This window comes from Arachis duranensis, chromosome 9, assembly GCF_000817695.3.
Source record: "Arachis duranensis cultivar V14167 chromosome 9, aradu.V14167.gnm2.J7QH, whole genome shotgun sequence".
In the NCBI taxonomy this organism is placed as follows: Eukaryota; Viridiplantae; Streptophyta; class Magnoliopsida; order Fabales; family Fabaceae; genus Arachis; species Arachis duranensis.
Window position 1 is genome coordinate 17,352,460 of NC_029780.3, and position 17,190 is coordinate 17,369,649.

The window sequence follows — 17,190 nt, forward strand, 5'->3', positions numbered from 1 at the left end:
CACATGTTTGTTGGTTGCATGAAGTTGATGCACATAGATTTGGATTGCGTTCCACACTATATTGAGAACAAGAATGAGGTCAGATCAAGAATTAAAACACCATCATTCAGAGAATCTAATGTTATAATCAAGATAAGATTATCTAGTTTGAAAGTTCATAAGAACTTATTGGTTTCTAATAAGTAGGAAGCATATGAAATATGCATACCTCAGTGACAGTGAACCTTTCTTTGATTTATCAAGGAGTCCATTGGGAACTAAGCCTGTGAGATTGTTGTTTCCCAAGTTTCTGATAAAAGAGAACTAATAATGATACTTTTTCTCTTTTGTAACCAATAAAATTACACTGATGCAATGATAAAAGAACTAACTTACAATACTTTCAATGACTGAAGTTGTGTCACGAAATCAGGTACTGATCTACTTAAGTTATTTTTTGATAAATCCCTGAAAAGTTGCAATTCAAATGCATCAATATTGGTATTAAAATATTAAATCCTCATGTGGAGAAAAATGCAAGTTGAATGGATTTGGTTCATTTCCACCATTTAAGGCACTCACAAGTATTGTAACATAGTGAGCTTGGAGATGTAAGATGATATCTGTCCTTTCACTGGAAGACAAGTCCCTGGTTGCATTTCCAAACATATCACTAAAATTGATGGTTTGAGTTCATGAAAATATATAATAAGTTTTGTTGCTATAAACTTCATGATTTTGGTACAATCAACTTACTAGAAGGAGCAAGCCTACTGGAAATTAATCATAAAAAACTAATAAAAAATAGAGTAGAAAATTTCTCTGAAATATTCAAAGGGGAGTTTATATCTTGCCATGTAAAACTTCTGTGAACCACATAAATTGCTGTGCATTTGTTTGTTCTTTATTCTAGTTTTCATTTGTTTTCTTGATTCTATATTGGCACAAATATTCCAACCTAACAATGCCCTTAGCAGTAGTGCTCTATACAATTTTTTCTTTTTTAATCAATATGATCTAGCCAGCTAGAAAATCAGATGCTCAATGTAGCATAATTTCTTAGATAACATATATTTTTTTCCCAAAAGAGACATAGATTTATAGAAGCATGTCTGCCAATTAGCATAGACTATCCCAATTCTTCCACAAAAATAATAGCTTTCTTCAGCAGATACTCAATGAAACCTACCTCTGCTACTCCCAGACAGAGTGGCACAAATGGCATCAATGACGCTTGTTCTCATCTTTCTTCAATTTTCAAGATACTAAACCTAAATGAACTAACACATTCAAGAAACAAAAAGAAACCAACTTCTACAGAAAGCTACAGTGATGGACAAATTAGCACTAATAACCCATAATTATCACTTTCCAATCCAAGATTCACATAACCAAATTCAATCACAAGGGACAAGGAACAAAAAATCATCAAATAACCCTAACTTGAAACTATTACTAACCCCAACAACGAGTCAACTATTAACAAGAAACAGATGAATACATTACAATACAAAGTGAAAACTATACTGTCTTCCCCTCGATTCCAAATTGAAAGATCCGAATGTTCATTGATCGAAGAAATTCCAGATTTTCTTTCGGATAGGGCTATGGACACAAGTATCTGCACCAATTTGCAATCCTCATAAATTCCAAGTCAAGCTTTTAATACCAACAATAACACCAAGAATAAAACAATAATGAGAACAACAATCCAAGAACAGAAACAGCAATGATAAGTTTGAGAAGAAGTTACCGGAGAAACTGTTGTTGTTGTTGTCAAAGAAGAAGTTACCAAAGGAGGTGGCGATAAGAAATGAACTATGCGACAAGGAGCAATGGCGGATTTGGACGACAAGGTGACGATCTGCAACAAAGGAGTGAGCGAAGGAGGTGGCACGAGGCGACGGTGAGAAAAGAACGGCATGACAATTAGAAAGTCAGATCTGGACGGTGATGAGACGATCTGCGAACTCAGACATCGCCAATGCTATCGAGATCTCAAAGACGAAAGCGATGACGCAGAGACCTCAGAAGACGACGGCGAAGAGACCTCAGGAGACGACGCTATGCTTCCGGCGGGTAACTCAGTAATTGTTTGGAGAAGATGAGAATGGTGTGGGTGAATTGAATTAGGGTTTGCAAGGGTATTTTAGTAACTCTCTTATTTTATTTAAATTAGTAACCGATTTAGCGACCATTGCATTAGTGATCGAACAAGTTTTTACTCTATTTTTCTATCGGTTGTAAAATTGGTCGCTATATTAAAAAATAGCGACCGATTTAACGACCAAATTTATTCTAGTTGTATAATAAACTTATCGGTTGCTATTAGTGACCATTGCCTTAGTGACCGAATTAGCGACCAAACAAATTTTCACCCTATTTCTCTATCGGTTGCAAAATTGGTGCACAAAATTGTGATCTTAATGGTGCCAAAAATTTAGTACGCACAATTATAATCTCAACTCTTTTTCACAACTTCACGCAACTAACCAGCAAGTGCACTGGGTCGTCCAAGTAATAAACCTTACGTGAGTAAGGGTCGATCCCACGGAGATTGTCGGCTTGAAGCAAGCTATGGCCATTGATAAACTCCTATTTTATGATTCATCTCGTGCTTAAATTGAGTGTTTTTATCAACTCTTCACCCACTTATTCATATGAATTTGCATAGTTTTACAATTCCTTCCTTATGATATGACATATGAGAAAACATGTTTCCTATGCTTTAAAAATATTAAATTTAATTATCCTTTATTACCATTCGATGCCGTGATTTGTGTGTTAAGTACTTTCAGGTTTTATAGGGCAGGAATGACTTAAAGGATGGAAAGAAAACATACAAAAATTGAAGGAAAGTACAAAATGGAGTTATTGAAGAAACTACCAGCGACGCGTCCGTGTGGACGACGCAAACGCGTGCTTTTCGAAAAGTTGCATCTGTGCGAACGCGTGCATGGCGCGAACGCGTAGCTCATGCAAAACACAGATGACGCGGATGCGTGACTAACGCGACTGCGTGGAAGAGCAACACTCCAGATGACGCGACCGCGTGACGTGCGCGATCTGCAGAAATTACAGAAGTCGGCCCCAGCGACTACTGGACCCTTTTTGGTCCAGATCCAAGCCCAGAGAACACAGATTAAAGGCTATAAATTGGGGAATCCATCCATTCATCAATATAGAGGATACAACATACATTTATACATAGTTTTAGGATTGAGATGTAGTTTTTAGAGAGAGAGGTTTTCTCCTCTCTCTCTCTCTCTTAGGATTAGGATTAGGATTTATCTTATTGGGATTATTTCTTCATCACAGGTTCAAATGTTCTTTTTTATTTATTTTCTCTTCTATTTGTTTATGAATTTTTCCATGTTGGATTTGATATCTTTTATCTAATATAAATTGAGGTATTTCAGACATATGACTTTAATTTAGTTTTCTACATTCTTGGCTTTGGTTGATTGATTGGTAACTCTTGAGTTATCAAAATCAGCAGTTGATTAATATTGGAAGTTTGCTGGTTGATTTGGATCCCTCTAAAGCTAGTCTTTCCTTAGGAGTTGACTAGGACTTGAGGAATCAAATTAATTGGTTCACTTGACTTTCCTTTATTTAGTAAGGGTTAACTAAGTGGGAGCAACAGACAATACTCATCACACCTGATAAGGATAACTAGGATAGGACTTCTAATTTTCACACCTTGCCAAGAGTTTTATTAGTTATTAATTTATTAATTCCTGCATTTTATTTCTCTTGTTCAAACCTTTTTAAAACCCCAAAATACTATTTTCCATAATCAACAATAAATCATACTTCCCTGCAATTCCTTGAGAAGACGACCCGAGGTTTGAATGCTTCGGTTTATAAATTTTATTAGGTTTGTTACTTGTGACAACCAAACGTTTGTACGAAAGGATTTTCTGTTGGTTTAGAAGCTATACTTACAACGCGATTATATATTTTTATATTTCTTTACCGATAGAAAATCCGATCGTCAAAATGGCGCCGTTGTCGGGAAATTGCAAACGTGTGCCTTATTATTGGTTATTGTAAATATTTTTCTTTTATTTGTTTATTTGTTTTTGTTTTCCCTTCTTATTTCTATTAGCTACTATGAGTTCTCACCCTTCTCGCTTTGAGTTTGGTTCTAATTTTGTTGAAAGGAATGGAAGCTATAACAGGAACATGCATCAAGGTCAAGGCAATCAAAGATGGATGGAGCCGAGAGGATATGATCGACCCTTTAGGCAACAACACCTTCCAAGATATCATGGACAAGGACCATTCTACAATGTATACCAAGATGATAGATATGGTGGACTCCCTTGTAGTTACCGACAAGCCCCACTCTATGCTTATAGACCATCCTCTCAACATAGCTTCTAACCACCACACTCACAAGCTCCTTTTCACCATTTACAACCGTATGATCCTCATCCGCCCCAATTCCAATCCAATTACTTCCAAGAACCACCACTTTCCTATGTACCATGTCCATACCCATCGCCTCAAGAATCACAGGCTCGCTTCGAAGAATCAGTAAATCAATTTCATGCAACCCTTCATAAACTGGAGCAAGCAATAAATCAATTATCTTCCAAATGTTCGGACACTCAAGGAATCCCAATGGCTTCATGTGGAGAATCTAATGAAGAACGTAGTACGAAGGAGACACTAGAAACTCCAATGAACAGTAAGAAGCATGACTTTGTTCTGAAACAATTGGAGGAAGCCCCAATTATCCAAGAAGAAGAAGTACTGGTTGAAGACTTAGGAGATGCTGAACCTCCATGGGAATCTAGAGTTGTGGAAAATTTCATCAAGGACGTTACAATTGATGCTAAGGAGGATAGTGCACAACCCCCAAAGGAGCTACCTCATGAAGAGTTGGACGGAACAACCTAAGACGCAAGTCTCCTTGAGAATGATAATCACGAGTCAAGTTCTCTTAGTAATGAACTTGCAACCGCAAGTGAATTCTTTGAGCTAGAAGAATCTTCCCCAAGTGAATACGAAGATGATGCAGAGGTAGACTTTTCTCAACCTCCCAATTATGACTCAAGTGATGAGGAAGATATCGAATACTTTGATCAAGACATGGTTGAAATTGAAGAAGTTTGCAAAGAAGTGGAGGAATTCGCGGAAGACCACAAGGGAATAAAGCTTGCAAAACCACTGGAAACACCTATCCCAAGGCCATTACCGCCCAATACAAACTTCAAGTGGGTAAAATCCTTAGCTTTTATCTTTACTTTTCCACTTGAATATGGTTTACTTGAAATAGATGGCTAGCTTAGAGCTCTTTGCGGCTTTAAGTGTAAAAGGGAAATGACTCGCACTCAGAGCTGGTATGCGAGATTCAATGAGGTTTCACACTTTAATTTGAGGTGCAAGAATTGGTGTCAAGCTCAATTGTATGGGTCTCGGAAGCTGTTTGGTCGCTGCAGTAAGAATTCAGATTGCTTATCACCCAGCTGGAAAAATATAGATCAAGATAAAAACGGGTGTAAAAGTAAAGTTTGGGATCCTAGAATCTGTTCTGACATTCAACACTCCGGGAGCCTGGAAACCTGTTTGAGCTTGCTCAAAGGCTTTACGTGCCTTGTTTGGGACCCCGGAGGATGCTGGCATTCTAAACATTGGTGGAGATTCCTGGATGAATTCAAGCACAAGCCACCATAGCAGGAAGCTCATCAAATGTCCAACTTAAGGACTTTAACTAAAAGTGCTATGTGGGAGACAACCCACCATGGTATGATCGTTCCTCTTCCATTTTAGTCTGTTTTTGAATTTTGATTGAACCTGAAATTGTGCATAACATTCATTGCATTGTGCATACTGCATAATAATAATAATAATAATAATAATAATAATAATAATAATAATAATAATAATAATAATAATAATAATAATAACACCCCACGTGAGCGCGCAGGCTACACATGGGCGTGGAATGGAAATCGGCGTAAAGATCCAACGCCCAGAAAGTTGGGCTGGAATCGTGCGGCTGGTGTGCGTTTAGCATAAAACGGCCCACGCGTTCGTGTCAATTGCACCACACTCATCCCACGCGAAAGCATGAGCGACGCGTCCGCGTCGTGTGAATATTATGGCTCCCTAAATGGAAACAGAGAGTTGTGCCAAAACGACGCTGGAACTGTGCATCTAGCACAATTCACCGCGACGCGTTCGCGTACCTCACGCGTTCGTATCACTCATCTTTTACCCAACTTACGCGATCGCATCAATCACGCGACCGCGTCATACCCCTTTTATCCTAATCACGCGATCGTGTACTTCAGGCGTTCGCGTGGATTTGAATCCACTAAACCCAAATCACGCGAAACCCTACCCGTCGCGCCCCCCATTCTCCCCTCCTTCTCCTTCCTTCTCTACAACCACATATCTCCTCTGTAACCACCACCGCCGCACCCACCACCCCCAACCACCCAAACCACCGCAAGCTCCCAGAATCACCGCCCACCACCTCCCACTCCCGACCACCACCACAGCCCATTCCCTCACCCCCTTTCCTTCTCCTCTACTACCTTCCACCACTGCCCCTACCCAAATAACCACCCCCGTGCCGCCTCCCATTACCGCCGACGACCACAGCCCCATAACCTTCACCCCCTTCTTCCTTCCCTACCCCCCTTAACCCTAACCTAGCACTACAACCCACCCCTGCCACCACCTCAGACCGCCGCCGCGCCACCCCTCCCATCGCCGCCGCGTCAGTAACACCACCACCGCATTCCCACCATCTTTCTTATCCATACCTCTGTTCCTACCCACATCAGGTTCCGCCGAACACCGATTCCTTTATCCTTAGTTAGATAGTTGCATATTTTTCAGATTCTATTCAAATTAGGATAGTTAGAGATGCATGATCGTAGTGGACTCTAGGTGGTTAGGTAGCTAGAATGTGGTTAGTGGATTTAGGCCTGATAATTGCACCGTTCTTGATTACATGATTTATCTATTTCGTAATTTTTGATCTGGCAGTGATAATAATTCTGTTCATATGCTGTTCTTCATGTTTCATGCTGCTATTACACTGATCTTTACTATTCATGTATTTGTGACTCTTTGCAGCACCTTTTAATCTCATATGAACTATTTTTCTTGCTATTTATTACCTGAGAACATCCAGTTTGTTTGGAAACTTAATATTTTGCATTACTTGATTTCAACCAAGCCGATTCATGACTGCACGGGCTAGCATTCTTATCCCTTTTGATTCCTTGGTTATTAAAATTGCATTATTGATGATTTCATTTCTATCTTGCAACTCTTGCACATATCTGAATTGTCATCAATAAAATGATATCTTTGCTTGAATATGAGTTGATTGTTCTTTAACTTTGTGGATTTATTGTTAACTAGGAAACCCATCATCATGCCACTCACTTTAACTGTCTTTTTACTAACTCACTATTTTCACTTTCTAACTTCCTTTTTACCTACTAACCATTTTAACTTTCCAACTTCTCTTTTTACCTGACTACTTTAACTTTCTAACTCAAGGCGTGATCATGTTTTTCCTAATTAACATGACTTACACTTATCATATATTTTGGATTGTGATTTCTATTTTCAGACTTTTCCACTTTCATCCAATCCAAAATGCACATATATTTCACTCATTTCATGCTTCTCTTGCTCTTTTGCCACTCTGTGCTTCTATTGCTATTATTCTATTTGCCTACTTATTTTCCTACTTTTATTCTTCCATTATATCCTGAAATTTTTACCTTTCAGGATGTCTGATCCTCCAAGAAGGAAAAGGCAAAGCAACCACTAGCAAGAGGAAAAGAGGCGAATCCTCTTTGACCATCCTTGGCATTTTGCATGATGATTTCTGGCGGGAGAAGAATTTTATCCCGTAGGAAAAAACTGATCAGTTGGTACCTGCGGCTTCCCGGTAAAATTTGCAAACAAATCTGTGAGCTGAAGTACCCAGTTTTTGCCACATCCAGGAACCTATACCTGGAAAGAACACTCAAAATTCCAGAAGAACTCAAGCAGTACACTTCAGACCAAATTAAACAGAGAGGCTGGTTCTTCCTGGAGAGAAACTTGGCTGAGATCAACTCATCCTGGGTCAGAGAATTCTACTGTAACTACTTTAACACATCCCTGGATGCAGTACAGCTCAGAGGCAAGCAAATTCTGATCATTGAGGAAGCAATTGAAGACATCCTCCAACTCCCACCTAAATCAAATCAGCCTGACGGTTACCAAAAGGCTGAGGAGGATATAAGATTCCTGAGATTTGACTAGGATGTAGTAAAACGGGCTATAGCTCTTGATCCTTCTGTTCCATGGGTCATGGGAAAGAGCACAATGGTACCCAAGAGAATCAGGCTGATATATCTAAATGATGAGGCTCGACTATGACAGCAGATTCTGAGTAACTACGTAATGCCGAGCACTCATGAGACAGAGGTGCCAGCTGCTATGATTACCCTCATCTAGTGTGTGATGGAGGGAAATGACCTTTATCTGCCACGCTTCATCCGGCATTACATGGCTAGGGTCCATGTATGAGGCACCCTCCCGTTTCCATTCCTGATTACTCAGTTGGGTCGCCGAGCTGAGGTACCCTGGGAAATTGCTGATGAAAAGCCATTTACTGCGGACTACAGGAAGATCATCCCTCACAGTAGGAAGTTTTAGGCTCTTGGCTGCCAACCTCCGTTTCTCACTGACTCTGCTGAGGCAGCTACATCTTCAGCTACCTCTTCAGCATCCCCTGCCCCAGCTCCATCCACTGCACCCGCACCTGCTCCTGAGCCAGTTTATCTTCTGGTGCACCAAATCTTTGACCCTTAGACCAGATGGAGCGCCACCACCAGCAGCAATTTAAGAGGTCTAAACATCGCAACAAGCGACGTTTTGAGAGATCTGAGCATCGCCACAAGCGATGCTATGAGCACCTCAAGCTGATGCTCCGATCTGGTGGCGACATTCCCTCCGAGCCAGACACACCATCAGAGACATTTGAGGAGGAGGCAAGCAATCTTGAGGATGAGGCACATACCCAGGCTGAGTAGGCAGCACTTGAGTACACTCCACCACACCATGAGGAGCACCACCACCTACAGGCTACAGATCCAGAGATTTCTCTACAGAAAGAGCCTCCGCTTCAGTAGACCGCTCCTCTTACACTCACAGAGACTGCAAACCCTCAGCCTACCACCGAGACACCAGCAGCCCATCCTTCCGGAGATGACACTTCTTCACACCCAGTTTGAGTGAGCATCGAGGACGATGCTATTACTTAAGTGTGGGGAGGTCGTCATCTCTGGCATATATTTTTTGGTGAACCACTACAGACTCTTATTTTATTTTGTTCATTTTCTGTATTTTATTTACACATTTTTTCTCTTTTTTGCTTTTGCTGTATTTTTGAATTCTGCACTTTGGGCTGTATATATTTTAGATATTTTAGCTTAATTTTCACCTTTAGTTTACTAGTTATATATTAAGTGGATTAATTAGTATAATTTGTCCTTTTAGCATATGATAAGTTGGTTTAATTGAAAATAAAAGAGTAAACTAGGAACTTTAGTAAATTAAAACAATCCACACACCTTGTATATATAGAATTACATGTTAGTTAGTTAACAACATTTCTTCAAGAAGGAACACTAAGATTTTAAGGGGCACCTTAAGATTTACATTGAGTTGAATGGAAACTCTTGATTTCTATTTGCATGACATACATAACTGATATATGATCTCTGAGCTTGAGAACACACAGCTCGTGAGTTTTGAGCTTAATTGTATGGTTACATCAAACCATAAATTTCATTCCTGTGTGTTTCGCACTTCTTTTCTATGTTTGTAATCTTTATTTTGTTTTAATCTGTATGTCCAATTATAGAATATAGATACATACCAAGAGATGATTGAGGCCATTATTTGTATTTATGCTCACTTGTCCCAAATAAACCTACATTCTATGCCATCCTTGTTAGCCCCCTTGAGCCTTTTAACCCTCTTCTATTTCATAACCACATTACTAGCCTTAAGCAGAAAAACAAAATGAAAATCCCAAGTTGAATCCTTGGTTAGCTTAAGATAGATATTGTGTATAATTTAAGAGTGAGAAATTTTATGGGAACATGGGATGATAGAAACGGAGTAGGGATTTAAATTGAATAAGCTATTTCAAAAATTTGGGAAGCATGCTCATGTGAAAATCAAAATAATTAAATAACCAGGTGCATTGAAAAAAAAATATTTTTTAATTAAATAAGGGGATACAAAAATTTCCCCAACGCAAAAAAAAAAAAAGAATCAATGCACATGGGACAAAATTCAAAAGTAAATTTGGTGCACGAGCATGTAATACAAAAGTGAAAAAAAAGTTGGGTAGCTAGGTAAAAGAATTTTGAAAATTGTAAAGTATGTATGTTAAGTGAGATCTTAGACTAATCAAGGATTCACTTTGTTAGCTCACTTAAGCCTTATATGTACACCATTATCCTTACCTTAGTCCCATTACAACCTAGAAAAAGACCTCATGATTTTTGTATGTCTATATTCCATATTTGTTGATTGGTTAGATGAAAAACAAAGTTTTAGAAAGCATGACTAGAAAAGAAGAGAGTGATTAACCCCAAACACTGAGTGATTAGAGAGTAAACACAAAATCCAGTGAGGGTTCAATAGCTCATTCTCATATATCCATGTTTAATTAGTAATTGCCTTGCAAGCTGTGAACTATCTTAACTCAACTCAATTGTGACTGTGCTTTAAAATGATTTGGCCTCAATTGTACATATATGATTCCTTGAAGATATGGATTAATTTAACTACATGTAAGCTTTATATACAAGTGAATAACAACTAGAATTGCATGACTCATTTAGGTAGCTTGCTTTTAGAATAGATTGCATTGCATAAGATTCCACCATTTTTACCTTTACTCTTTCCTCTTGGGTTTAGCATGAGGACATGCTAATATTTAAGTGTGGGGAGATTGATAAACCCCTATTTTATGATTCATCTTGTGCTTAAATTCAGTGTTTTTATCAACTCTTCACCCACTTATTCATATGAATTTGCATGGTTTTACAATTCCTTCCTTATGATATGACATATGAGAAAACATCTTTCCTATGCTTTAAAAATATTAAATTTAATTATCCTTTATTACCATTTAATGCCGTGATTTGTGTGTTAAGTACTTTCAGGTTTTATAGGGCAGGAATGACTTAAAGGATGGAAAGGAAACATACAAAAATGGAAGGAAAGCAAAAAATAGAGTTATTGAAGAAACTGGCAGCAATGTGTCCGCGTGGACGACACGAACGCGTGCTTTGCGAAAAGTGCCATCTGCGCGAATGCGTGCATGGTGCGAACGCGTAGCTCATGTGAAACACAGATGACGCGGATGCAAGACTGACACGACCGCGTGGAAGAGCAACACTCTAGATGACGCGACCGCGTGACCCACGCGGACGCGTGACGTGCGCAATCTGCAGAAATTACAGAAGTCAGCCCCAGGGACTACTGGATCCTTTTTGGTCCAGATCCAAGCCCAGAGAACACAAATTAAAGGCTATAAATTGGGGAATTCATCCATTCATCAATATAGAGGATACAACATACATTTATACATAGTTTTAGGATTGATATGTAGTTTTTAGAGAGAGAGAGGTTTTCTCCTCTCTCTTAGGATTAGGATTAGGATTTATCTTATTGGGATTATTTCTTCATCACAGGTTCAAATGTTCTTTTTTATTTATTTTCTCTTCTATTTATTTATGAATTTTTTCATGTTGGATTTGATATCTTTTATCTAATATAAATTGAGGTATTTCAGACATATGATTTTAATTTAGTTTTCTACATTCTTGGCTTTGGTTGATTGATTTGTAACTCTTGAGTTATCAAACTCAGCAGTTAATTAATATTTAAAGTTTGCTGGTTGATTTGGATCCCTCTAAAGCTAGTCTTTCCTTAGGAGTTGACTAGGACTTGAGGAATCAAATTAATTGGTCCACTTGACTTTCCTTTATTTAGTAAGGGTTAAATAAGTGGGAGCAACGGACAATACTCATCACACTTGATAAGGATAACTAGGATAGCACTTCTAATTTTCACACCTTGCCAAGAGTTTTATTAGTTATTAATTTATTAATTCCTACATTTTATTTCTCTTGTTCAAACCTTTTTAAAACCCAAAAATACTGTTTTCCATAATCAATAATAAATCATACTTTCCTGCAATTCCTTGAGAAGACGACCCGAGGTTTGAATACTTCGGTTTATAAATTTTATTGGGTTTGTTACTTGTGACAACCAAACATTTGTACGAAAGGATTTTCTGTTGGTTTAGAAGCTATACTTACAACACGATTATATATTTTTATATTTCTTTACCGATAGGAAATCCGATCGTGAGTCATCTTGTAAATCTCAGTCAGGCTGATTCAAATGGTTATGGAATTTAGATAATTAAAAGATAAATAAAACATAACATAAAGATAGAGATACTTATGTAAATCATTGGTGGAAATTTCAGATAAGTGTATGGAGATGCTTTATCCCTTTTGAATCTCTGTTTTCCTACTGCCTTCATCCAATCCTTCATACTCCTTTCTATGGCAAGCTGTATATTGGGTGTCACCGTTGTCAATGGTTACTTCCCGTCCTCTCAGTGAAAATGGTCCTCTACGGTTTTCCGCATGGCTAATCAGCTGTTGGTTCTCGATCATGTAGGAATAGGATTTACTATTCTTTTGTTTCTGTCACTACGCCCTACAGTCGCGAGTTTGAAGCTCGTCACAGTCATCCCATCTCAGATCCTACTCGGAATACCACAGACAAGGTTTAGACTTTATGGATCTCAAGAATGCTGCCAATTGATTCTAGCTTATACCACGAAGACTCTGACCTCACGGAATGGAAGGCTCTGTTGTCAGGAGAGGCAACCATGCGTCGTGGACCAGAAATCCAAGAGATACACACTTTGGCTTTCGCAGGTAGAACGGAAGTGTTTGTCAGGCACGCGTTCATAAGTGAGAATGGTGATGAGTGTCACGGGTCATCACATTCATCCAGTTGAAGTGCGAGTGAACATCTTAGAATAAGAATAAGCTTGAATTGAATAGAAGAACAATAGTACTTTGCATTAATACTCGAGGAACAGCAGAGCTCCACACCTTAATCTATGGTGTATAGAAACTCCACCGTTGAAAATACATAAGTGATGGTGGTCCAGGCATAGCCGAATGGCCAGCCCCCAAAATGTGATCCAGAGATCAAAAGATGATCAAGAGATGTCTAATACAATAGTAAAAAGTTCTATTTATACTAAACTAGTTACTAGGGTTTACAAAAATAAGTAAATGATGCAGAAATCCACTTATAGGCCCACTTGGTGTGTGCTTGGGCTGAGCATTGAAGCTTTCATGTGTAGAGGTCTTCCTTGGAGTTAAACGCCAGTTTGTAACTTGTTTCTGGTGTTTGACTCTACTTTGAAACTTGTTTCTGGCGTTTAACGCCAGAACAGGGTAGAAAGCTGGCGTTGAACGCCAGTTTGCGTCATCTAAACTCGAGCAAAGTATGAACTATTATATATTTCTGGAAAGCACTGGATGTCTACTTTCTAACACAATTAAGAGCGTTCCATTTGGACTTCTGTAGCTCCAAAAATTTCATTTTGAGTGCAGGGAGGTCAGAATCCAACAGTATCAGCAGTCCTTTGTCAACCTCTGAATCAGATTTATGCTTAGGTCCCTCAATTTCAGCCAGAAAATACTTGAAATCATATAAAAACACACAAACTCATAGTAAAGTCTAGAAATGTGAATTTTGCTTAAAAACTAATAAAAATATACTAAAAACTAACTAAATCCTACTAAAAACTATGTAAAAACAATGCCAAAAAGCGTATAAATTATCCGCTCATCACAACACCAAACTTAAATTGTTGCTTGTCCCCAAGCAACTGAAAACAAAATAGGATAAAGAGAAGAGAATATACAATGAATCTCACAATATCAATGAAACTTAGTTCCAATTAGATGAGCGGGGCTAGTAGCTTTTCGCTTCTAAACAGTTTTGGCATCTCACTTTTTCCTTTGAAGTTCAGAATGATTGGCATCTATAGGAAGTCAAAATTTTAGATAGTGTTATTGATTCTTCTAGTTCAGTATGTTGATTCTTGAACACAGCTACTTTATGTGTCTTGGTTGTGGTCCTAAGCACTTTGTTTTCCAATATTACCACCGGATACATAAATGCCACAGACACATAACTGGGTGAACCTTTTTAGATTGTGACTCAGCTTTGCTAAAGTCCCCAATTAGAGGTGTCCAGAGTTCTTAAGCACACTCTTTTGCTTTGGATCACGACTTTAACCACTCAGTCTCAAGCTTTTCACTTGGACCTTCATGACACAAGCACATGGTTAGGGACAACTTGATTTAGCCACTTAGGCCTGGATTTTATTTTCTTGGGCCCTCCTATCCATTAATGCTCAAAGCATTGGATCCTTTTTACCTTTGCCTTTTGGTTTAAAGGGCTATTGACTTTTTCTGCTTGCTTTTTCTTTTTCTTTCTTTCTTTTTTTCGCCATTTTTTTGCTACTTTTTTTTCACTACTTTTTCTTGCTTCAAGAATTAATTTCATGATTTTTCAGATTATCAATAACATTTCTCTTTGTTCATCATTCTTTCAAGAACCAACAATTTTAACATTCATAAACTTCGCTATAAAAAATATGTACTGTTCAGCCATTCATTCAGAAAATAAAAAGTATTGCCACCACATCAAAATAATTAAACTAATTTCAAGATAAAATTTGAAATACAAGTACTTCTTGTTCTTTTGTAATTAAGCACATTTTTCATTTAAGAGAGGTGAAGGATTCATAGAGTTATTCATAGCTTTAAGACATAGACACTAGACACTAATGATCTGTAATGAAGACACAAACATAGATGACACAATAAGCATAAAAATCGAAAATAGAAAAATAGATAAACAAGGAGATTAAGGAATGAGTCCACCTTAGTGAGGGTGGCGTCCTCCTCTTGAAGAACCAATGGAATGCCTAAGCTCATCTATGTCTCTTCCTTGCCTTTGTTGCTCCTCCCTCATAGCTCTTTGATCTTCTCTAATCTCGTGGAGAATGATGGAGTGCTCTTGGTGCTCCACCCTTAGTTGGTCCATGTTGTAACTCAAGCCTTCCAAATAGGTGTTGAGTTGCTCCTAATAGTTGTGTGGAGGAAATTGCATTCCTTGAGGCATCTCAGGGATTTCTTGATGAGAATCTTCCTCATGCTCTTGTTGAGGTCCATGAATAAGCTCTCTTGTTTGCTCCATCCTTTTCTTAGTGATGGGCTTGTCCTCTTCAATGAGGATGTCTCCTTCTATGTCAATCTCAGCTAAATTGCATAGATGACAAATAAGATGAGGAAAGACTAACCTTGCCAAGGTGGATGACTTGTCAGCCACCTTGTAGAGTTCTAGAGGTATGATCTCATGAACTTTCACTTCCTCCCTAATCATGATACTATGGATCATGATGGCCCGATCCACAGTCACTTCAGATTGGTTGCTAGTAGGAATGATGGAGCGTTGGATGAACTCCAACCATCCTCAAGCCACAGGCTTAAGGTCCGGTCTTCTTAATTGAACCAAATTGCCTCTTGAGTCTCTTTTTCATTGAGCTCCTTCCACATATATGTCCATGAGGACTTGGTCTAACTTTTGATCAAAGTTAACCCTTCTAGTGTAGGGGCGTGCATTTTCTTACAGCATTGGCAAGTGGAACACCAACCTTACATTTTTCGGACTGAAATCTAAGTATTTCCCCCGAACCATTGTAAGCCAATTCTTTGGATTCGGGTTCATACTTTGATCATGGTTCCTAGTGATCCATGCATTAGCATAGAACTCTTGAACCATTAAGATTCTGACTTGTTGAATGGGGTTAGTGAGAACTTCCCAACCACTTCTTCGGATTTCATGTCGGATCTCTGGATACTCATTTCTCTCGAGTATGAAAGAAACCTCAGGGATCACCTTATTTTTTGCCACAACTTTATAGAAGTGGTCTTGATGGACCTTTGAAATGAATCTCTCCATCTCCCATGACTCGGAGGTGGAAGCTTTTGCCTTCCCTTTCCTCTTTCTAGAGGTTTCTCCGGCCTTAGGTGCCATAAATGGTTATGGAGAAACAAAAAGCAATGCTTTTACCACACCAAACTTAAAAGGTTTGCTCATCCTCGAGTAAAAAAAGAAAGAAAGACGGGGAATAAGAAGAAAATGGAGGAGATTGAGGGTTATAGGTGGTTCGGCCAAGAGGGGGGAAAGGTGTTTGTGTTGTGTGAATATGAAGGAGTAGTGAGGGGTTTATATAGGGGTGAGGGGGTTGGGTTTCGGTCATTAGGGTTGGGTTTGGGAGGGAAAAGTGTTTGAATTTTTAAAGTGAGGTAGGTAGGGTTTTTGGTGAAGAGGTGTGGAGGTGATTGGTGAAGAGAATATAGGAAAGAGGATATGATTTAATTGGCGAGTGAGAGAGAGAGAGAGAGTGGTGGGGTAGGTGAGGATTCTGTGGGGTCCACAGATCCTGAGCGGTCAAGAATTTCATCCCTGCTCCTTTTAGGCGTGTAAAACGCCATTACTGTGCAATCCTGGCGTTTAACGCCAGATTGCTGCTTGTTTCTGGTTATTCCTTTCTTTGCGTTAAACGCCAGGCTGCAACCTGTTTCTGGCGTTTAACGCCAGATTGTAGCCTGTTTCTGGCGTTTAACACCAGTCTGGTGCTTGTTTCTGGCGTTTAATGCCCAGAATGGTGCTAGACTGGGCGTTAAATGCCCATTCTGCTACCCTTACTGGCGTTTAAACGCCAGTAAGTTCCTCCTCCATGGGGTGCTATTTTTAATGCTATTTTTTATTTTTCTTTAATTTTTGCATTTGTTTTTGTGACTCCACATGATCATCAACCTAAAAAAAGAAAATAACATAGATAAATAAAATTGGGTTGCCTCTCAATAAGCGCTTCTTTAATATCAATAGTTTAACAGTGAGCTCTCATGGAGCTTCACAGATGTTCAGAGCATTGTTGGTACCTCTCAACACTAAACTTAGAGTTTGAATGTAGGGGTTCAACACCAAACTTAGAGTTTGGTTGTGGGCTCCCAACACCAAACTTAGAGTTTGACTGTGGGGGATTTGTTTGAC